Here is a 9869-nt window from a genome sequence, read left to right on the forward strand (position 1 = left end):
GTTATCATTGAGATTTACATATGTGTTTATATTCCAGACAGAAATGCTGCTCATTTTTTTAAGCTATTATTTTGAGGTAATTTTATATTCACATGCAGTTGTAAGGAAGACTATAGAGGCATCCCATGTACACTTTACTCAGTTTCTTCAGTGATAACATCTTGTAATTGTGTGTGTATTTAGTTCTAAGCATTTTTATTACATCTATATGTACACATATTCACCATCATCACAGTTAAGACACACAATTCAATCACCACAAGAACTCCTTTAGTGTTGCCTTTTCTAAATTTATTTATTTATTTTTTAGGCGAGGCAACCCTTGGTTGACCTCACAGATTGCACCTACAGCATCTGGTCTTCCTATGTGGTCTCCCATCCAAATACTTACCAGGCCTGACCCCGCTTAGCTTCCAAGATCAGACGGGATCAAGTTTGTTCAAGGTGGCATGGCTGTAGACTAGTGTTGCCTTTTTTATAACTACATCTACTTCTCTCCTGTCTCCCCCATCCCACACACACACACACACACACACACACCTACTCCATACTTCTGGCAACAACTAATCTTTCTCCATTTCTACATTTATGTCATTTCGAGAATGTTATATAAATTCAACCATATATATGTAAGTTTTGAGTACTGACTTTTTACACTCAGCAACTTGGAGATTTATCCAAGTTGTGGCATGTATTAATAGTTTATACTTCTTTATTACAGAATAATATTGTGCAGTATAGATGTATTGCAGTTGGTTTACTTATTTACCCACTGAAGGACATCGGGGTTGTTTGCAGTGTAGGGCTATAGCAAATAAAGCAGCTGAGAACAGTCATTTACAGATTGTTGTATAAATGTAGGTTTTCATTTCCAAGGTAAATGTTCAGGAGTGGAATTACTGGGTGATATGGTAATTATATACTTAGTTTTATAAGAAACTGTCAAATTGCTTTCCAGAGCATATATACCATTTAACATTCCCACCAGAAATATATGAGTGATCCGATGTCTGTGCATTTTCACCAACAATTGGTGTTGTCACTACTTTTCTATTCAACTATTCTAATAGGCGTGTAGTGATATCTCACTGTGGTTTTGCATTTTGCTAGTGGCTAATGATGTTGAACATCTTTTCATTTGTCATCTGAATATTTTCTTCTGTAAAATGTCTAGCCATGTCCTTTTCCTGTTTTCTAATAGGATTTTTTTTTTTTACTGTTGAGTTTTGAGAGTTATTTTCATATTCTACACATAAGTCATGTGCCTGATATGTGGCTTTTAAGTAGTTTCTCCCTACCTATACCTTGTCTTGTCATCCTCTTCACATGGTATTTTGCAAAGCAAAAGTTTTTAGTTTAATGAGGTCCAATATATCATTATTTTTTAGTATGTTTATAGTGTTAAGTCTATGAACTTGTCTAGCTGCAGATATTAAAGATTTTTTCTCTGTTATTTTTTTAAAATCAATGTTCTTAAGATGAAAATTAGACAAATTTTAACTCATTATAATGTTAGGTACATTTATTTTAGGTCAAAAATACTGATATTTTCTCAGAACAACAATAGAAGATATAAAATAAAGAAATAAATGAGACAAACAATATCTAAAATATCTAAATAAAATTTGATTAAATTTTAGATATTAAATTTAGATATTAAGTCTAAACTTAGAATGTTACATTTATAGTTATATGATAAGGCATGACCACTCCACAAAAACTTTCCTCTAAGAAGAAAGTTGCCTCTCTTTATCCCAAAACACACCCAAAGATTACTGCTTTTAATTTTTCAAATTCTTCTTTAATTCTGCTTATAGGAATTAAATCATGGAAAATCTGACTGTTATGCAAATAACCATATATAATGATACTGTGGTGGTTTATAATGCAAAAATAAAATTGGAAACAATCTAGACGCCCACCAGTAAGAGAATGATTAAATAAAGCATGATCGTGCTCTTCTCATATCTACTCCAGATTTAGAACTGCAGTGCAGCCTGACAACTGCCAATGGTGTGAGGCATTTCTTCAGGAGCCAGGGCTTACCCACTCACTACAGGTCAAAAGTGCCAGAAATTAACACCACCTCAACCAGCCCGCTAACTGCCATGCACCAGCAGCCTTTAACAGATGCTTAATGGCTCAGCTTTCTCACTCTGAGGGAGAAAACTCCGAGATGCCTGTTCTACAAACTACCAGAGTTTCCCAGTGGGACCGAGTTCGTTATCCACAGGGGTCTTTGGATTAAAAGCAATTCTTTAATGAATGCCTTTCCTTCTTTTTATCACTTCCTTGTACTCCTATTAGAATTTCCTGGAATCATCTTCCAGATAAAATATTGCACCAAAACTTTGTCTCAAAGACTGCCTCTGAGAGAACCAAACTAAGACAATGGTTTATTCATAGAAGAGACAGGAATTATTTTTTAAATGTGCTCAAAAATTTTTAACATAAATATATCTATTATATATTGTTAGGTTCAAAACATATATAACATTACATGTAGTCTTGAGATATTTATAAAAATATGCACACCCAAGCTGCTAAATTCTTTCTGTCTGGTATGTATGGTTTAGCAGAGTTTCGTATTCTGTTTTATTCCTGGATTCTTAATTTTTTGACATTAAACATATATTAATTTATAGTCCTGAAAAAAAAAAAAAAGCTGAGGAAAGAAAAAGAAGAAAATGTCTCAGCGTAAGAAAAATTTTCCTTTGGGTTTCTTCTTGTTCAAAAGTGGATCTTCCCTAGATTTTGCTGGCCTAGAAAATATAGCTTTAGGCATCCTACATGATAACATAAGAAAGTGAGGAGAACAACTGTGTCTGCCTGGGGAGGTATTAGGGATGTGCTGGGATAGTGAAACAGAATAATTATCAAGAGCAAAATATCACTTAATGTTGCACTTTGGCAAAGGAAATCAGGTAAGATTGTAAAGTCAAAGTTCACTCTACTTAATGAGGCATCAAAGTTTAGGTAAGAAATATTTAATTTAAAAAAGCGAAAATCTTGTTTGTATGTTAATGAAAATGATATATGTACACTAATTATGAATAATAATGAAGAGTTTACATGTCAGGGGAAATATGCAGAATTTGTGTTTTAGAATATAATGTATGTGTTCTTCAAGACTATTTTTTCACTTTCATCTTTTCCCTTTTGTACACTAATTATTCGTTGCTCTCAATTATAGTCTTTCAACTGTATTTATTTGTTCTGGAAAATAGCACACTGTACGTGAAAGTAGTCTCCATCACAATGAGTGAATTTCTTTTCATCTTTGGCCCAGTTAGCTCTGTTGATTTGACCATGTGCAAATGAGGCCCATCCTGCAAATTCAAACCTCATCCTAATTAGCCACACATAGAGAGATGAACTCCATGGACACACACTGATAGTCTCAGACAAACATCTGACCAATGCTTGTTATTAGTCAGCAATGAGACTAAGATTATGTGCTGAACTGATGGTTTTCATTATCACTACTGAATAAAAATTTTCAAAACCTTGTTTTTCATTGGTGTATTAATAGCGCTGTTTCTCCAGTGTTCCTTATATCTAAAGTGGTATCAACAGTCATTATAATATTAAGCCAAAAATCTGGGAATCAATCTTGATCCTTTTCTATTCTTCATCCCTTATATTTAATTTATTATCACATCTTGTTGATTTTTGCCTCAGGAATACATTTTGAATCTATCTATTTGCTACCATTTCTAATATCACTACCATAGACAGAGTTACCATGAACTTTTGTTAGGATACTGCTCTAGTTTCTCACTGTAGACTCCTATACTACCACCCACTGTCATTCTTTACCTTGTAGTTTATATGATTATCTTAAAATACAAATACAAGTTCACTCTCCTTCTTAAAGTTCTTTAATGGCTTACCACCACTTGCCAAATAAAACTTGAATTCCTTAAAGAAGAAAAAAAAACTTGCATAATTTGGCTGCTTCTCATTCATCCAGCTTCATCTTCCCTTTTCACTAAGGGGGAGAGGAGTATTCCCCAGTAGCTATTATGTTACCTAATCTAAAGTTGGCACTCATCAAATTAAGATGAGGGAATAGATGATTATCTTACCACTCTCCCTTTTGCTCATGTTGCTTCAGACACAGCTTTTCTTCACTTTCTCCAATGTTGCCTCCATATTCAGGGCCTTTGTGTCTGCTTTTCCTATGTCTCAAGTATTCAAAGCCCCTTACTCCTTTGCCCCATTTATTCCTGATCTCAGTTTATAAAGGTGTTTATCTGGGAATCTTTTCTTCATCATTTAGAACAAATCAGTTTCCTTTATTATATATTTCCTCTCTTTTCATTTAGAGCACTTCTCAAATGTTTAATTGAATATTTGTGTATTCGATTATCGTGAGTTTTCCTTACCACACTATAAGCTCTAAGAAACTAGAGGAAACTTGCTTATTTTGCTGACCATTTTTTAAAACATCCAAAGTAGATTGTCAAATATTTAAGCTAAAGTGAATGACTCTATCCTCCCCACTTTGATCCTTTAGAGACCAAGTCCAAAGGCTTCCCCAAAGATTCACTCTCTTCAGTCGCTTTATTCTTTTTTATGATGTTCATCATACTTTTTTGAAATTTTGAAATGACCAACTTTTTGAAATTACCAACATTAGTATGTGCTATCATATTTTTTGGCTTTTCCTGATTGCTTTGGATACTATCTATTGTCTGCTTGTCACCTATTCTTTCTTCTCTATTTAACTAAAAATATTTTCAACAGTTTAAATTAGTTTTTGTTAGTCCCAGCCCATTCACGACCAGAAAGAACAATCCTTCAATGAATAATCTTTAAATTGATCTTATTCTCTACATTTGTATCACATATACAGATTCGAAATTTATGCTGAATACTACTCCCTATAGCCCAAATCAGTAATAAACTGCCTCTTAATTCCTGAAAAACAAATTCTCCTCCTGAATTCTCTCACTAATTTGGCCACTGTTATGCTACCATTCTTCTAGAGAAATATGTTCAACTATGTTCAGAACCTATAGAATCATCTTTGCTTCCATTTCTTTTGTGTCCTAAATTTAATCAGTATTGCCTCCTTACTTCGATCCTCTTTAACCCTATTTAAACTCCATTCTGCTTTCACAGAAAATCACAGAGTAATAACATCCTAACTCATGTCGTTGCCCTTACGCCCCTTGTTCCCATAACTCTGTCAAATTGGTCTTCCAAAATGAAGTCCCACTCCTTTATAAGACTGTAGAGCCTCAACATGTCAGTCCCCTACTCAGGGATTCTTAGTGTCTATCTTTCGCACTCAGACTGAGGTACAGATGCCTAAGTGTATACCCACAAATTTTCTTAAAATTTTCCAATATCTCTTGCCAAATTACTGTACATTGTGATTTTATTAAGAAAGCATACCTTTCCCAGAACATATTTAGCCTTTCTAAATTCTTTTGAGTTTTATCTTACTATTCCACTTGATTAAAATGACTTCTAGCTTATGATATTGGAGAGGTGGAGAGGGAGAAGTTCTACCCATTTCGAACATTCATATTAAATGCTACTTTTTTTTTTTTTACCTATTATCCTTCTTGAAATTCATAACACCTCTTGGCTCCTCTTTTATGAAACAGATAGTTTGCTTCATATTATAACTATTGGGTCCTTGTCCTGTTTCCTTAATAGAGACTGTAAGCTCCTTAAGAGCAGGAATTTCTAATTAATTTTGATTCCTGCAATGCCAGTTTCAAAATTGGCATATACTAGGTGCTCAATTAATATTTGTTAAATTAAACTAAATATGTAGGAAACCAAACTAATAAACATATGTGTGTGTATATACATACACACACACATATATATATGTATATATATACAGAAAAAATGTTCAAGAAATCATTGAAATGTGTACATCAGAATGTACAAAATAAAAAATTTATTGTTCCTGCTGTATCATCTGTTTTCTTACAATATTTAATATTATTTATGTTTATAGAATTTAATTGTCTTCAAACTTTCTAATAAAACAATAATGTGATAGTTCCAAATGCTCAGTGAGATAGTCATAACAAATAATACTATATGCATTTTATAGATTAGGAAACCGGAACACAGAGATTCTGTAACTTTATAAGTTTACATGACTGATAAAGCCAGAACTAAAATCAGGGTCTTTCACATTTCCCCAAAGAGAACATACAGATGGACAGTATGAAAAGATACTAACTGTCACTAATCATCAAAGAAATGCAAATTAAAACCACAATGAGATATCACTTCACATCTGTCAGAATGCCCATCATCAATAAATCAACAAAAAACAAGTGTTGGAAAGGATGTGGAGAAAAGGGAATTTTCATGTACTGTTGGTGAGATTGTAAATTGATGCAACCATTATAGAAAACAAAAATTAAACACAAAACTACCTATGACCTAACAACCCCACCTCTGGGTATTTATCCAAAGAAATCCAAAACGCTAATTCTAAAAATATATATATGCATCCCTATGTTCATTGCAGCATTATATGCAATAGCCAAGATATGGAAGCAACCTAACTGTCCATGAAGAGATGAATGGGTGAAGAAGAAGTGGTACATACACAATGGAATATTAAAAGGCCATAAAAAGGAATGAAATCTTATCCTTTATGACTACATGAATAAATCTCGAGGGTATTATGCTAAGTGAAATAATTCAGACAATAAAAGACAAAAAATGAACAGCCTAAACAGAAACAAATTCATAAATATAGAGAACAAACAAATAGTTGCCAGAGGGGAGGGGTTTCGGGGGCTGTCAGAAAAAAACTGAAGGGATTAAGAAGTACAAATTGGCAGTTACAAAATAGTCATGGGAATGTAAAGAAGAGCATAGGGAATACAGCTAATAACAACAACTATGTATGGTGCCAGTTGGGTACTAGACTTATCAGGGAGGTCACTTTGTAAGTTATATAAATGTATAACCACTATGCTGTATACCTGAAACTAATATAATATTAATTGTTAACTATAATTGAAAAAATTAAAAATTAATAAATAAAAATAAAATCAGGGTCTTTTAATATTTGTCAGTATAATATTCTTTTTCATAATCCCATGATTATTTGTTTGCAGATAAAAGGGAATTAATATATTAATGGAATTTATGGTTTAAGTTCTGTTTTAGCTAAATTATAGTATATGTAGAATATATTCATCTGGATGTTCTGAAAGATGATAGGACAATTAGAAAAAATCTTTAATACAAAAAAGAATGCCAATAATTAGGATGTGTCAGTTATTTGCAATTATGTATACACACACAATTGATTGTGTATACATGTATATATGTATATATCCACATATGTATATAATATCTGATTGAAAATTCTAGACACATGATTATTTCTCTCAACCTTGTGATTTTAGAAAAAAGATTTTAGTAACCTTCTTTCAGCAGCCATACTCATCTTTTGACAAGAAGAAATCATTAAACCTATGTCATATAATAGCTCAAGGAGATAAAATTGAAATTAATATTCTCATCAAAATTTAATTATGTTTAGTTTGAGATTATCTGTAACATATAGATATTTAAGGTTTGTAAAATTACAACCAGTTCTATTATTTTAGTGTTATTTGTATATAGCTGTTTGCACATGAATAAGCGAGACTCAGATCCTTTGTGATGCTTTGCAATTTGGACCTAGAGCCACATTGGAAATTGTACAAGAACACATGGTGTTTAAATTTCAATAATCGCCTTCATTCATCCTTTGCACTGAATGAGGCTCAAGGGAAGAATTGGAAATGCCATGCGGTAACAAAATATTCTGATACCAAAAAATATATAATTTTTTTTTCTGTCACACTGAGAACTAAGAGGTTTAAGTGTATGGTATGACTTAGCTGGAAAGACATCTATTTTGGTAATTCTACCCCCAAAAATAGTTTGTTGAGAAGTACTATGGCTTTTTCCACCTGGCTATAAATATCAAAAAAAGATTTCTAGAATGTTAATTCTATGTTGAAATTAAGTAGAGATGAATTTCATAAAGGTAGAATTTAAATAAGTCAAAGGGGTAGGGGAGATTAGTATTTATATTTATAATTAATTATCTAAGAAGAATTTCATGCCTCTTTACAAATGTTTTCTAAAATTGCTACTGCTATTTTTTTAAATGAATTTATATGCTATCTTTAAGACTAAGATTAGAAAAAATATTGATTTTTTGAAACTCAGTTGGATAAGAGCAGTGCCTATATAAAATGTAATCCCTTCTCTTGAAGGAAAATTCTGTTTTAAGAAATGTTTGCTGATGAGAACATTTCAGTCTTTTAAAAGTAGTTTTAATTCTATAATTTGATTTGTCAAATTTCTCAGATTTTTTTTTTACATTTGAATTCCCTTTTTTTCATTGAGAGTTGGTTGGGTCTTTAGTGTTGAGGGGAAAGCAGATGAATTGCTTTTATCAACCAGAGTGTAAGCTTTATAACAGTCATGTTGATTTCATAACCGTTCTTACACTTTCTTTTCACTTGCAGATTAATTCCTTCAAGTATATGTTAATTCAACACATTTATGTAACATGCTTTGATGAGCTAGGCATAGGGCTAAGAACTGGGAATGCAGTGTGAACAAAATGGATTAACACTGCCTGTTCTCAAGTTAATATCATAATTAAGTAGACTTTGCTTTTGTATTTTTAAGGTAATCTAGTCTCAATCTTCTAGGTGGGAAAAAGACCTTGAGGAAAAGATTTATGCACAGGCTTTCAGTCACTCTATTCAATTCTTAGTAAATGTTTTTTAAATATATCCCGTCCACCTAGTATTTGCTCCTTATTGATTCCACTCTTGTATTCATTGCAAAACTTATAGGGAATCACATTGAAAATAGGATAACACTCTATTTCCAAAGATAATTCTTAGGCAAGCTCAAAGGACTTGACTTAGCTCATTAACCCAGCATCCCTTTATAGCGTGAAGCTCCTATAGTAGCCAAAATGGGGTGATAACAAGCGGAAGGGAGGCAGTGTCTATGAAGGGAGGATGATGTGAGACTGTGAAGGTCAGTTGTTCAAAGAGCCCTTTCTTCTCTCAGTACCATTATTTTAAAAAACTTATTAGTAAAAGTTATAAAGTAAATGTATTAACAATTCTGAAGATGTAATATAAGCAAACTATCTTTTTGAGAAGTTAGCTTGAACTGAAACTTAGATTTAATTAAAAAAATATATATATACTTATGAAAACTGTGATGCTCTACAGTCAATTGAGGAAGAAGCTATACTGAGGGAGTCTGGTTAAATATGCTCATTTCTAAGGAAGCTCTTATAACTCAACTTTTCTTATTCTTAAGTAAAGTAACACTATCTGATGAGGTATTGCAAGCAAACCTTCCAGAACTGAGTTGCAAGTATAAAAGAAGAATTACTTAAAAACAAAGTAATTGGATTTGGAGGACAATCTATATTTTATTTCAACTGTTTCTGTCCCCAAACTGTAGAAATTGCTATCAATTTCAATGACTTCGTGAAGTGGAAGTTTTCATAGTGACATTATAGTTAAAGTTGTTTAATTTTTATTTAATTGTTAAATTGTAATAAAATGTTTTCTCAAATAATGTGAGTGGCTTCTTAAAGGTAATAGATGCATTACATATCTATTCATCTAACTGTACATTGATTTAACAACAACAACAAAAATTAGTGACCTCTGTGAGCCAAGCATTGCTCTATGTACTAATAACATAATAATGTAAACAAAGAAAAATACCTACTTTTATGGAACTTATATTCTAGTGGAAGTAAAAATGCAGCCATCACCACTGCCCCCACAAATAACACACCAACAACAAAATAACTGCATTAATGTAAAAACAGTTACAAGTGTTACCAA

At 32.3% G+C, this 9869-nt stretch overlaps 1 pseudogene; it reads right to left on the bottom strand.

Annotated features, from left to right (window-relative positions):
• Window positions 1-342: 342 nt before the first annotated feature.
• On the bottom strand, window positions 343-461 carry LOC112471767 (annotated as a pseudogene).
• Window positions 462-9869: the final 9408 nt, after the last annotated feature.

This window comes from Pteropus alecto, unplaced genomic scaffold (genome assembly GCF_000325575.1).
Source record: "Pteropus alecto unplaced genomic scaffold, ASM32557v1 scaffold38, whole genome shotgun sequence".
In the NCBI taxonomy this organism is placed as follows: Eukaryota; Metazoa; Chordata; class Mammalia; order Chiroptera; family Pteropodidae; genus Pteropus; species Pteropus alecto.